This window comes from Dermacentor albipictus, chromosome 3 (assembly GCF_038994185.2).
Source record: "Dermacentor albipictus isolate Rhodes 1998 colony chromosome 3, USDA_Dalb.pri_finalv2, whole genome shotgun sequence".
Taxonomy (NCBI): domain Eukaryota; kingdom Metazoa; phylum Arthropoda; class Arachnida; order Ixodida; family Ixodidae; genus Dermacentor; species Dermacentor albipictus.
The window spans coordinates 12010753-12025673 of record NC_091823.1 but is presented as its reverse complement, the minus strand read 5'-3'; the positions used below and the strand labels follow the sequence as shown (position 1 = coordinate 12025673).

The following is a 14921-nucleotide window of genomic DNA, read 5'->3' as shown; positions in this document are numbered from 1 at the left end:
ATACACTATACGGCTGGTAATGAAGGCTTATATGAGTCTGAGGAGGCTGTTCTCTTTGAGGCCCCTGCCTTTGAGTGAAATTCTTCTAGATACTAGTGACCTGCGCTACGTATCCTTCTAGCTTTTTGATTGTCTTGAGGTAGCATCTATTTCTTTGGATATACATGCCCAGAATTCTGATTTCCTCCACCTTGGGAACCTCATTTCCGTTTACGAAAACAGTGATGGGTCTGCTGCTCCCAGCGTGTCCCCTTTGATGTTTTGGCTCAATGATTAACACCTCCCATTTCTGTGGCGAGCACGCCAAGCCTCTGTTGAGAAAAAGACCGATAATAAATGAAACAAAGTAGTGTGTAATAACTAATAAGGTAGTCAGCCTTGCATGAACAGGTAGAGTAACATGAACGTAATATTAAAAATACCTAAAGTAAGGGGTCGACATAATGATGCTTGTCATTACGTCGACCCCTTACTTTAGGTAATTTTAATATTAAGTTCATGTTAATCTACCTGTTCATGCAAGGCTGACTACCTTATTAGTTATTACACACTACTTTGTTTCATTTATGATCGGTTTTTTTCTCATCTCCGTTTATTTATTTATTTTACCATTATACTTTTTATCGCAGTATCACCCGGTTCGTCGTATATCCCCCCCCTCGCCCCCCCCCAAATGGTTTTCTGTCATTAAATAAGACATCGTCGTCGTCGTCGTCATCATCTGTGGCACATAGCCACTGTGGAGTACCCGCAAAGAACTGGGTGCGTGAGGAAAGTAAAGTTAAAGCGCATTTTAAAAGAGAAACTGCGACATCTCTGCAGAGATAGAGAGCGAAAGAGGCACAAAAGTGAGAGCAGTCAGACGGACTTGTAAGGAACAGTTGTTGATATCAACTCTTGCATAGTGTGACTGCGTGTTATAAGGTGTTGGCCGATGCCGCCGAACGTATTCGGAACTTGAATTAAAATTCTCGTCGTCCAGTGCAATTATGGCTCCTGTTGATCTCGAAAGGCCGAAAATAGAACCTAGATTCAGTGCCCGCATAAATAATCAAAGACGATATCAATTGCGACACAACGTCGAGGTCGAGAACACACCGCGAAGCCTTTGCTCGGTTTCAACGTTGAATGGTCACTCTAGCTCAGATATGTTTAAAATCCTTCAATGACATCTCCCTGGCCGCTTCTTCTTTCCCACTGTACTGTTTGATCAAACAGCTTTTAATGAGAGTAAAAAGTGAAGCCCCTGGCAACGATCTCCGACGTCCCCTTCTGATTGAGCTTAATACTTGAGATCGTTTTGAGAGACAGTCTCCGAATGTGGCCTCATGCGATCGCTAACGCATTTATTACGCAACACTAAGTCATGGAAAGAAAAACAAAACCTCAGCTGTGGAAAAACAAAGAACGAATGAGGAAGAAAAGGACGTAACGCTGGCGCAGTGACCAGAGTGGGTTGCGCCATTTCACTAAGAAATAAGAATGGTTGCAAGAGCGCCGTTTTAGGGCACGATGTTTCATACGATATAAAAGAAAGGCTAAAGAAACCCTAGACAGACCATCTCCAGATTTATGCAAGCCCATCATTGTTCATGCTTTGCACTTTGGTCTAAAGTCCTCAGAGTTCTTTTGTTTTTATTGGTTTGTGACTTCGAAGAAGTGCACTCATCACGATCAAAACGCATTTTTCTAAATATTATTCGATGAAACGATTTCTCGACGGTGATATAGAACTTCAATATTTCAAATTATATAGAGCCTAATAATTTTAATTATAGTGTGTATTTGTCATTTCCAACGTGGGCAGGTTAGGGGCACCTTAAACGACCTCAGTTGCTTTGCACTCAGTTGTGGTAGAAAGCCCGAGTCAGCAATTCAGTTCTAGTGCTGTGAAAACCCACCAATTTATTCTCGTTTTACTTTCTCCGGCTCTTCCCCCGTTTTCGCGTCGAAGTATCTGGCCCTTTGAATTTTCCCGTCACCGAGAGTCCCGTGCAGGCATCCGGCTGTCGTCGCACCGTCTTCGCCACGCTGTCATTTCATCTACTTCGTCGTCATACTATGGCCGTCGCACCGCTGTCGTCCACACGCTGTGGTCACTGCATTGTCGCCATGCCATCTTCGTTAAATCATTGTCACCAGGCCGCTGTCCTAGCGCCGTGATCATCTACTTCGGCGGCATCCCATGGCCGTGAGACCGAAGCCGTCATCACGCTGTTGCCGTCATGCGAATGTCGTCATTTTATCGTCACCGCAATCGCGTTGTTTCAGTCTACACATGCCTGTGTGTAACACACTATATATGTTTTTCAACGTGAATAAGTTAAGACTTGAAAAATCATCCCCTACTGGTTTCTGCCGAAAATTAAGTGTACGATATCCTATTTTGCTTTAAACGACATCATCTCACCACTGCATGGAAGAGAAGCGGCGCCAGTTCCAGGGGGTTGAAAATAAGTGATTTACATTAGTTCTAAGCAGACAGCATTTGATGAGAAGTATATAAAGACAACTTTGAACGCTAGAGTGTTAGTACACAAACGACAGAAAGTCACAAACGTGAGCCGGTCGATAAGAGCTGAGCAGTAACCTTTTTTTGGGGGGGATGCACGCTACAAAGCAAAAATGCATAATGAAGACAACCTCAATTCCGCCCTAATTAAGGGAAGCTCAGTGCATGGAGTTAGCTGCACCTGTGCGATCGATTTTGGCGTCGGCGACAGTGCTCAACCTGCGCCAAGAAGAGTCCGTGACACCGGGAGGCTCGTCTGTATGATTGTGATAAGGCTTACGATTGGACTCGGTCAGTTCGTTACATCAGCCGGTCTATAGACGCCACGTGAACACGACGCGATCGACGAGCGAAAGACAGCAAAACTAAAATGGAAATGATGAATGTCGATGAAACTTCAGCATATTGTAATAATATGAAACCGAAGGAGTGCCTCCTGCAAGTGATGTCACTCGTAACACGCGCACACGCACGCACACACGCACAGGAATGGAGCTGGCGTAGACGAGAATGTGTCTTGGCAGCCCCACACGTTCGCGGCAATAGGCAGAATGCCGCATTAAGAGAAAATACGTATATAAACTGCAGTTCTAGCATATTGCCAATTCAAGGAGAAAGTGAAGTCGGAGAGACACTACAGGAAAAGAAAATCACCAACCCTTCTCCTACCGGGAAAAGGGGGTAAGCGAAGCTTGTCCTGCGTGCACCTGGCCTTCGTCGCGGTTAAGTAACCCACAGGTAATGGTGCCGGATTGCTTCGGCCTCCCTGGGCTCCCTACCTGGGCTCGGCCGGCTCTAGCGGCTGGATCGGTGCGCCGATGGTGAGCTCTTTCACGGGCGAGTTCTCGCCGCCGCTTGTCAAACGCTGCCCGTTCCTCGGGAGAACGCACAACCAGCGGCTGCGCCCCTCCGTTTTCTGAGACTGCAGTGCACGGAAATGAAGCCGGCGCAGCGCGCCCGAAACCCTTTTCTGCCCTTTCCCTCCCCGGCAGAAGCGAAACGGCTCTGATTGGTTGCACGCCTGGCGTGAGCGCGCGCCTATGCAGCTTGAATCCTTGCTGACTCACGCTCCGGTGCCGGCAGAGCTGTTAAATCACCAAACCGCCCTTTCCACCAGCTGCTCTGCTGTGGGAGCAACTGTTTTTTTTGCGTGACCACGACAACGCCAGTTGTAAACCAATACAAGCTTCGCTTGAAAAAGGAAGTGGGATTATATTAGTAAATTATCCTTCTACAATACTAGAAAAGTCATGAATAGATATAGATAGATAGATAGATAGATAGATAGATAGATAGATAGATAGATAGATAGATAGATAGATAGATAGATAGATCTATCTATCTATCTCTTGTCGATAGATAAATAGATACCTCTTGTCGATAGATAGATAAATATCTCTTGTCGATAGATATCTCTTGTCAATGGATAGATAGATATCTCTTGTCAATAGATAGATAGATAGATAGATAGATAGATAGATAGATAGATAGATAGATAGATATCTCTTGTCGATGGATAGATGAATAGATGAATAGATAGATAGATAGATAGATAGATAGATAGATAGATAGATAGATAGATAGATAGATAGATAGATAGATCTACAAGGTCCGGTGACAAGAGACAGCGGATAGAAGCATCGATAACATTCCAGGAACTTCCTATACATGCAGGCGCGTCCTGCTCTGTGCGATAACATTTGTTAAGCGGTGAAACGTGGTCACCCGAGAAAGATCAACATGTGCACGTGTATTATATATATATATATATATATATATATATATATATATATATATATATATATATATATATATATATGTATGGGGTTCTATTTCAGGCGTAAATCTTTTACCTTCATTCCCAGTTAACAGAGAGCGCATGGTCTCACTTTTATTAGTAAATTGTTCTTATGCTGCGCGGCTCGCATGCCCCAGCATCTCAAAGCGCTATAGTCTATCGTACTAGCCTGCTTCTGGGACGGCATTCATTATAGAGGAGCCTCTCGAACGACCCGAGCCGTGGTCGAGAAGTTCTGTCTTTCTAGAAGGAGCTGCGCAAGTGCCTAGCGCTTTTGCTACTTATAACACGTTCCTGAGCGGCTGCTTGCTAGATGGCTGCGTGTGAAAGACCTGAATTTTAATTGTTGTTAGCTTTTAAGTAGGGTGTGTGTCTCACGTGCCTTTTCTGGTAATAGTGTCTTATATTTAAATAAAACTCACACTTGGTTTACGGCAATGTTTGCATGCAATAAAGTAAAAAAAAGTAAGAAAATAAACAGATTAGTTCAATGGTATAATGGACAGAGCATCGGGTTGCTGCGCTGGGTAACCGGGTGCGAAGCCCGCCATCGGACAATAATTTTTTCTCGAGAATCTTCATTCGGCAAGACAGACGGCGACAACGATAACAGGCCAAAGCCCAGAAAGCAGGGGAAAAAAAAGCTTCGCTTTATAATAGAGTTGATAAGAGTGGAGGGAGGGTAGTCATTATTAACCGTAGGCACAATGTATTTTCCGTTCATAAGAGTACAGCAGATCTGCTTTCCGCATACGGTGCTCCCAGGGTTTTTTTTTTTCCCAGCTAGGGCACAAGCCCAACGCGAATAAACATCGGCACTGTAACGAGAACCGGCTCACTCAGAATGAGAAGTACGACATGTCATCCTGAATAAGACGTTGTAAGGTGCCTGGGGCAGGGGAATTCGTTCACTGTACACTTCGCACCTTCAATTGCTTTCCCTTCAACATTTTAGCAAGCACTACAGCTTCAGAAACTTCGTGCACAAACTCGGAGGTTAGCAAAGAAGCTTGAAAACAAGCCAAAGATCGCGCAAGGAGCGATGTAACGAGAAAAGATAGGGGTAACCTTAAGGGATAGTAAGACAGCGGTGTGGATTTAAGAGCAAAATGGGTAGTCGATATTCTTATTGCGATTAAGAGAAGGAAAGCGAGTTGAGGAGGTCATGTAATGCATATAAGGCCGATATACGATGGTGTATTAGAATTACAGAGTTGGTGGGAAGTTACAGAGTACCAAGGGAAAGAAAAAGCAGCCAAACACAGTAGAGAACTAGGTGGTGTGTTAAAATTAGGTAATTTGCAAGCAACAGATTTGGTCAGGTGGCGCAGGACAGGGATATTTGGAATTCTATGAAAGAGACCATGCTGTGGACATAACTTAGGATGAGGATGAAAGCTGCACTACACCCTTGAGTAACCACTTTCTTGTTGCTTAGAACAGATGAATGATGGACTTATTCCAGTGAGAGTGCCTGCAGGGTACCTTGTTGTAGCATGCCGCAGTGACACACAAAATAGCAATGCCCAATTATTACAGCCCGTGAGTTGCCTCGATGTTTGCAGGTGAAGACGTCTCCATCCATCGTTTCACCGAGCGAGGTCACCAGGCTCCGTCTTACCAATCACTGGTCGATTTTCATTCCGCAGTGGCCTAAGGGCGCATGACAATTTATGGTTCGGGACCAAGTCGAAGTTGTATAAGTGGAAGTCTAGTAATAATGGGGTGTAGCTATATTTTGCTTTCTTTTTATTGATTGGGGCAGTTATGAGGGCAGATGTCACATAAAAAAAAAGATCGCTTACATTAGACACATGCAGATACATACCTAAAAGGAGGAAAACTTAGAAATGAAAAGCACGATTGAAGTGACGCGAATACTGATATTGCGTTTTAGTTCTGTGCACTGGTCTCCGCAATGAGCAGATTCTTGATCAGTTCTCGTTCTTTTACTGAAAGCATTTTATCAGCCGCATTAGAGGAAAAACCAAATTAGTGGCGATGTTATCGTCTTCGATTCTCGAAGTTTCTAGTGTGTAGACGTGAGCAACGAGATGCGATGGTTCCATGCAATTGCCCGTTCTTTTTGAGAAAACAAAAGAAGCTCATAGTAAAAAAATAAGCTCTTGTGAGAGAATTTTCTTGTGAGAGAATATAAACTAAATGAAACGCCCTCAAATAGCTTACGCAAATTCAGTGCTACTGTTGTTGTTACTGAGAATGAATAGACTTATTCTGAAAAGGGAGGAACGAATGTTGCTGGTAGAGAAAGAGGGAGGCATGGATGAGAGGTAGGTACTCACTAAATCACTCGCGAAAGGGAACTCGCTACGCCGAAATAGGCCAATGTATGTAGTTGATCGAGGTTTTCCAGAAATCCTTGTGTAAAGCTTCAATATGACGATGTAGGAAATGTTGGCGCATCTGTGAAGTTCGGAAGTGGGGCAGTAGAAACATGCAACTCATTTTACACTGCTACTAAGGAATCTGGTAACTGTTCGCTTGGTTCGACTAAGTGGTTCTCAATCAGCTTGTAATTTTTCTGCCACATTAAGAAAATGTTTACACATGCGCATAGCAGTAAATTGACAAGGAAAATCTGTGCATTCGTGCTTCGCACAAGATCCCTGGTATTTCTGCTAGTCAGTTTAAGACGAGGTGCTGCGTCAGCCAGCAAAATAAATATGCCCGTAACCTTTGCCATTGTGGTGCGATTAAGTCCCGCGCTAGCAAATTTTCAATTTTTGTCAGTGCTTGAACACCTGCCAACTGTGGTATAGTTTTCGGGGGACAGAGGCTAAGAGAGAACTGAATTTTTCGCAGCTATTTCTTGCAGAATTTTTCAGGGCTTGCACGAATAATGAAAATAATAACGCATTTAAGAACGCGCTCTTAAATTCGTTATTACTTTCGTCATTAAATTTTCGTGCAAGCTGCCCCTGGAGCTCTCCTCTGCTAGATAGTGAACCGGCAGGCTTTCTTGTCATATATATATATATATATATATATATATATATATATATATATATATATATATATATATATATATATATATCATCATCATCATCATCATCAGCCTGGTTACGCCCACTGCAGGGCAAAGGCCTCTCCCATATTTCTCCAACAACCCCGGTCATGTACTAATTGTGGCCATGCCGTCCCTGCAAACTTCTTAATCTCATCCGCCCACCTAACTTTCTGCCGTCCCCTGCTACGCTTCCCTTCCCTTGGAATCCAGTCCGTAACCCTTAATGACCATCGGTTATCTTCCCTCCTCATTACATGTCCTGCCCATGCCCATTTCTTTTTCTTGATTTCAACTAAGGTGTCATTAACTCGCGTTTGTTCCCTCACCCAATCTGCTCTTTTCTTATCCCATAACGTTACACCTATCATTCTTCTTACCATTCTTCTTTCCATTCTTATATATATATATATATATATATATATATATATATATATATATATATATATATATATATATATATATATATATATATATATATATATATATATATATATATATATATATATATATATATATATATATATATATATATATATATATATATATATATATATATATATATATATATATATATATATATATATATATATATATATATATATATATATATATATATATATATATATATATATATATATATATATATATATATATATATATATATATATATATATATATATATATATATATATATATATATCGTGCCACGATAGCTGTTCGCATTAGGGCCGCTGCGTGGCCGTGACTTCGGTGGGGGCGCTAATGGCCCCAGCTCGAACTACGTGCTGGGCGCGTTCGCTGTGGCTGACCAGCTTTGCAGGCAGGAGCAAACTTATTTCACGCCCCCCTCCCCCCTCCCACCCTTTTTCTCTTCACCACCTTATGCAAAAGGTAGAGTGAGGCGTCGAGCCATTTGGGCCGTGAGAATGCCGCGCGCGTTAAGAATCTCGGGTGTGCTCACCGCACGCTACACTCGATCGCGGCCGCACTCGACGGCCTCACTGTTTCTCAGAGGAAGTTGAACCTTGCGTCGACAAAGCGTCCTAAGTGCATTTGGGAGACTCTCGCAGCAACCCTTAGGGATTTCCAGCTCTCAGGCTCCGGAAAGAACGACACCACAGATGCGACGAAAAGAGAGAGAGCGTCTTTGCCGAGTTCTGAATGGGTAAACATGACGCTGCTCAGAAATGAGCTGAATTCACAAAGTTTCTGTTGCTTAGGTGCTTTTTGGATTTGGCTGGCCACCTTCTCTAATAATATCTCCAGCACCTGGAATGTTTGGAATATGTTCTTACCAACAATTATATCGTAAGAGCTTTTTATATTGTAACTGGGGGCCCTTCACGGGCAGGGCACAGTTACGAGCTTTCGTGCCAGTGAGAGGGACTTGAACTCCTGAAAGTGTCTGCTTCACAGCTGATGCTGAGAAGTTTCCACGAATGAACTGGGTCCTCTGGACTTCATGGATGTTTTTGCCGCACATTTCACTCGCTGATTCGACTCAGGGGTCACTAGCCCCCCCCCCCCCCCCCCCCAATTCTCAAACGATTCTCGACTCGAAACTCCTGTTCGACTCCATGATGATGACGATGGTGATTTATTGACATACCCTTTGAAATGGTGTGGTGACAAATAGTTACCTAGCCTGCTCGATTTATTCAAATATACCGTAAACATTTTTTTTTTCATTCTAGCTTTTCCGTTGGCTTCCTTGCAGCACCAGCACACGGCGCTCGCTGCTGCGCATTCTCTGTACTTAGTGCGGCAAAGCTAGAGAAACGACGGAGCATGTTTTATTAGAATGTGAAGACGTCTACCCAGCGGTCGATTTAGGCGACACTGGCCTCCTTGAAGCCCTTCGGCTCAGCGGGAGCAGTGGTAAAGCAAACATGTCCGCAATAGGCATTAGTAAGAGGCGATTGGAGGATTGATGGAAGAAGAGTAGGGAAACGACAAAATACGGAGACGTACAAAAGCACAGTTCGCAATAGGGGATCAGAAAATTTGGGCGTGGTAGTTCATAGTGTTTTTTTCTTCTTTTTAATTGTTTAACCTAATTAGGACATTAGGCAGCATAATAGCCAAAGCTTGGTGGCGCAACCCACAGCCCCGTTCCGAAGGGGACGCTCATAACATCCATCCGTCCAACCATCCTCGGCAGCGGCGGTGCCGGTCGTGCGGGGGACAGAAACAAACCAGAAAGTTCGCCTTCGCGCACAGTATTCGCCACAAGCGTTTCCCGGTAAAGATTACGGTGCATAAGCTGTAGTCACTGTGAAGCGGCGAAGGTATACCATACGAAGCCGGGAGGGACGTAACTACACTTTCGTGCGTAAAGGAACAACCCGCCTAGCAATTGATTTGTATTGTGTTGGCGCTATGGGAAGCCCACGTATAGCGAGGACTCCTGAACAGCAGCGTGCATACGAGGCGCGGCGAAAGTGTGGCTAAGTGCAGCTAAGTGCATTTCTCTTCGCTCTCGTCCACTCTTTGTAGGTGCACGAATTAGCGGCGCAAGCCAAGTCGCAGGCTGTTGAAACGTCTTAAGCTAATAATTAGGTGAAGTGTATGTGAATATATATTGCCGTGTGAATAATTTCAAGCTACGTCACAATGGGTAATCGTTCAAGCTGTCGTTTAGAGTTTACAGCTTCGCTGTCCAACCACTTTCACAGCGTGGATTAGACCATTCTTTTTTTTCTTTCTTCAAGACTTCTGTATCTGCATTGTGTTGCTGCGTATGCTTGTAACGGATCCGGTCGTGTCGATTTCTTCCCTGCCTTTTTCCCCACCAATACCATAAACCTCTCTTGCTTATCTCGACTGCTGACCGGTTGATACTTCCGTGTACATTGAATCCAAGCACTTCTGGAAGGTGTTTCTTACCTCCTTGTCCCACGGCGTGAATCCCTTTGCATTCCATTAGGATGTGCTGAATGGTCTCGGGAGTTTTGCTGCAGCATACACATGCCTCATCTTGTTGCGAAAATTTTCCCCGGTTTGTTTTTGTCGGTACACAACCAGCTGGAGCCTCAAATAGCAAGGCACTTCCTTTCATGTTATCGTGGAGATTTTTCCTTCTAGTTTCTTTCTTCCCCAACTTGTAAATCTCCATGACTTGTGGTTGTCTATTTACACTCTCAGTCACCCAGTACTTCATTGCCAAGTTGAGTTGAGTTGAGTGGTTGTAGGCTACTGGTGAATTGGTTGCCAACTTTCTTGGCCTCTTCCTCTGTTCTATGTCTACGCTTTTCAGGTACAGATGCTTGTGCACTATAGTCGCCCATTTATTTTGATTGATGTTCCTTAGTCTTTCTTCCGAACTAATTTCGATGTGTGCATCTCTGACTTAAAAAGAGGTCCAACCCATGTCACCTTGCGCTGCCTCATTTGCGGTTTTACTGTGGGCTCCCAAAACCAACCGGCCTGCCGATCTTTGGTAAACTTCGAACCCCGACAAGATATCCGATTTGAAGCGGTTGTTAGCATCGGCGCCATTATTGATTTTCAAATTTTACTCACCACCTCATAGTTATTGTGGCCACAAAGTGCTCTCTTTCCTTATTGTTGCATCCCGCTTCCCCTTTATCTTCAGATTATCTTGGTGGGTGCTTGAGTAAGCCTCTCCTTCGTTTATGTACACGCCGCGGTATCTGTTTCTTTGACGATGAGTATGATTTTCTCTTGAATTAACATCACGTAATTACTCGCCTCTTCATTAAAGGTCATAATTCCCAATTTCTGTGTGCTCAACGTAAGGCCTAGATTTGTCGCTGCGTTGCCACAGACATTCGCAAGCGCCTGTTAATATCTTGCATTGTCCTCTAGTCGCACTATGTCGTATGAATAAATCAATCGAGGACCTTCTGTTGCACCATTTGTCAATTACTCATGTAGGATTAATCAATCTCTATTTCACTGTTGTCCTGTCATCTTTTTATGCCCTTAACTGAAAGCGTGAACAAGAATGGAGACAGAGGAAGCCCTTACCAGAGCCCGTCGTGAACATCCGCCACTTCGTTGCATTTCCGGCCTTCCCATACAATTTATACTTGGTTGTTCCTATATATCTCTCACAGCAGCTACACGAAATCGTCATCTATGCGTTCGTACTTATAATATTCGATAAAAATTCCGTCTCTACCCTTTCTTAGGCTCCTTTAATGTCTAGAAGTGCTATTCATAAAGCACGATCCTCAGCTACTGAAAGCTCTGTGCATGTAGTTGGTACAAACATATTATCCTTTAAGCGCTTGCCAGGTCTGAACGCATCATGCAGTTCCCCCAGTACATCTTTTTGTTTTTTCTACAGCTTCGACAGTTCTGATTTAATGGCTTGAATTGCCATTCTGTATTTACTGGCCCTGTATGAGCTCCTTATCATCCTCCTCCGATCCTTATCACCTTTGCCGTTGTAGATTAAGTTTATCTTGCTTTCACACCATCCAACCGGAATTTCATTCGCTTTAATTACATGCTCTATGGCATTAGTCAGCAGCGCCTTGCTCTATCGACCGAGGTTTTTGATTAACTGTGTTGGGATTTCATAATGTCCTGCGACCATGTTATAAGGACATTTTCTTCTGCTTTTTACCGTAACAAGTTTTATATGCTAAATTTTGATCTCTCAGGTTTCTCTATTGCTTATGGTTCTGTTTGAGTCTGAACTACGCTTTCTTTCGTGCCGATGTTATCCCTGATAACGTCTGTGACGTACTGCAGCGCATCATCTCCTTCGTAGATGTTACCGTCTTCATCCTATCCTTTATAGCCATTTGCGAATTTTTAGTTGGAGCTCGGAATGCTCTTACATGGAGGTGGGTTCTCTTACATGGAGTTACACCGACTTGAGCACCGCACCACTTTTGAACTGATGAAGGCACTACACTTATCAAGAATTGCCGTGGACGATCATGAAGTACAGTGACCACTTGCGTCTGGGCGTAGCGTTGCTGTCTATTTTCTTAAGTCAAGGTGAAGTGTTGAAAGGAGTAACCTTCTAGAGCACGGGCATAAGACTTACGTTGGTCAGCTCTTCGAACTTGCTAATTCAAAAGTAGAAAAAAAAAGGAATAGAGATCATGAAGACATGAACAGGGAAACTTTTCTAGTGGTTCAACCAGGACAACATTACTCACAAATTCGACACATTTCGTTTGGTTTGATTAATATTTCATGACTTTATTTCTCGTTACTTCGCGAGGAAAGCCGCGTAGAAACCGGACGCGCGATGGCAATCCAAATGACAGTTGGACCGCAAACGTTGACAGCTGGGGATTGGCACAACAAGATTTCGCGTAAGAACAATATTAAAGAAACACACAATATATATGCCAGGGAAGTGGGGTAATGGACGCCTCTTTCTTTCGTTTTTTCACACTTTTCAGTTTGTCGCCGAGAGGTGGCCGTTCTCGTTTGTCCGTTTTGAAGCACGAGTTCAACGCACCCAGACGTTTTGCTGCACCGCAGAAGAACCAGAGTCAGCTAGATATTTTTTTTTTCTTCCGATTTGGAGCCGGATGGCGTGGCCCCTTGAGGCTGCAAAAGAAAACAGAAAAAGCAATTCTGCAGAAACACTACAGACTGTTTACTTTTGGGAATGAGACAGCGTTATAGCGTTGTAGATTTCCGAACCTCAGGAAAGCACTCACGATATACAGTCATGACGTGGCGCCACGTCGTTCCCGTAGGCTGCGCCATGGACGCAAGCACTTGGCCGCACCTTTAATCAGCGGAATGGCTGCCACATTACGTGTTCAAAGACACACGCACGTGTTGCACCTTTAGTCAGCCAGAACCATGGAGCCGCCGTGGCATCGAGGTAGCGTGCGCATCTCGCAGCCCGGAGGCAAATCAAATCAAATCAAATAAATTTTATTTTGCAGTTTACATACGGGATGGCCATGTTGGGTTAAAAGCTACATACGTAGCTTGACGCATGACGTAGGCCTGGCTGCGATTCCCCCCCAGACCTAAATTTACGAAGTTTTCTTTTCGGAGCCATTAATTTGCTTTGTTTACGGGAACCTCCCTGAGAAATGTGACGTAAAACCCAACATTTTCTGACATGTTTTTACTCTTTGCGCTGATGGCCATCTTGTGTATCATGTTTCGGTAATGCCGACGCCAGCGGACTTTCGCGTAATGGGGCATATGTGCTTTCGCATTAAAAAAACAAAAACAAGATAGAATCACGGATAAACCAGAAAGAGCAAAGAGAAGAAAAAGTCGATGCTTTTCACTGAATAATATTGCCGGCCGCATCCCCCTCCCCCTCTTTCCAATAATTAAACACTAAGAGAATTTTCTCTGGCTCGTGAGGTGCAAAAAAAAAATGAAAAGAAAGCATGACGGTGAAGCGTTTTTACGAACCATCTAAGCATCTTGCTCGCTGTGTAGCAACAGCTTTTCCGGACATGCGTATAATTTAACGTTATTTATTACTAAGTATTCTGCCTTTCTCTTCGTATATATACATATCTTCGAAAGCAGGCTTTGTAGCCAAGCATAGGAGGGTGGCGTTATTTCTCTCGAGCGCACAGCAGCTGCGCCGCAGGACATATTAGGTTCCATGAGGAACAGAGCATTGGTTACACAAGCGCATTTGGTTAGGCCGGGCAGAAAGAACGTGAATGCAGCTCAGGCTTTGCCGGCAGCGGCACCACCCTCCCCAACTATGGCCTTCAACTAACGTTCTAACCAGGAGGAGGAGAAACGAAAGAGAAGGCAGGTATGTTAACCAGAAATGCGTCTGGTTGGCTATCCTTCTCTGGGGGACGGGAAAGAGGGAATAGAAAGGGGAGATGTAGAGAGAGAGAGGGAGGGGGGGAGGTGGACGGAAGACGCGGTGAGCACGCGCACGCACGCGGTGGGTCTGAGCAGGCAAACTTTCCATGGAAGCTTGGTTCCGTTATTGGGTCCGAGTAAAGAAAGGTACAGAAAGAATGAAAAGAGCAATGTGCCAACTAGCAATGTCGATATCTGGGCAACTTCCTCTTCGAAATGGAAAGTCGGCTAATGTGAGAAGAATCAAAGAGAAAAGGAGAGGAAAAAAAAAAGGAACGCAGGCATGTTAAACCAGGTTGCGCCTGATTTACCAAATTACACTGGGGGAGCGAAAGTGGGGCAAAAACTTGAAAAAGAGACAGAAAACGAGTGACGTGCGTGCACACGCAACAGCGTTCGGCGCACAATTAGACGCTGTCGGGAAGCCCAGTCGCCTTCAGAATATGCAGCAGGACTTTGCTGGACAACCAAATAATCTCTGCAGAATAAAATGTAAAAGAAAGCTTTGACAGACAGGCAAATATTAATTTTCAGAACTGTGACACTGCTTTCATTCTCATAAGGACCTGATGCTTTCGGCACTCAAAGAGGAAGGAAAGAAAGTATATATATATTTTAGATAGTGCCGTAACGATGTAACTGAAAAGCAGCTATCGTGCCTCATCGCAGTTTCAGTGAAGGATATAGCTGCCGTTGTCAATAATCGTGTGCCAACGGAAACTGAAAGACCACCAACACAATCAGCCAAGCAACAGGGGCAGCGATAGTCGGTAAAGACTCCGCTCGAGTAACAGCTC

General features: G+C 44.0%; 1 protein-coding gene and 1 long non-coding RNA gene across 2 annotated transcripts in view; one reads left to right on the top strand and one right to left on the bottom strand.

Moving 5' to 3' along the window:
• The window catches only part of LOC139057230 (uncharacterized), a 348067-nt gene that overhangs the window by 49001 nt on the left and 284145 nt on the right, over positions 1 to 14921 (top strand). The gene's annotated exons all lie outside the window — the stretch shown is intronic.
• The window catches only part of LOC139057228 (corticotropin-releasing factor receptor 2-like), a 290004-nt gene continuing 287571 nt past the window's right edge, over positions 12489 to 14921 (bottom strand). The window contains exon 12 of the mRNA XM_070535083.1: positions 12489 to 12876. The gene's annotated coding sequence lies outside the window, so the exon portion shown is untranslated. The remainder of the gene's footprint in view (positions 12877 to 14921) is intronic.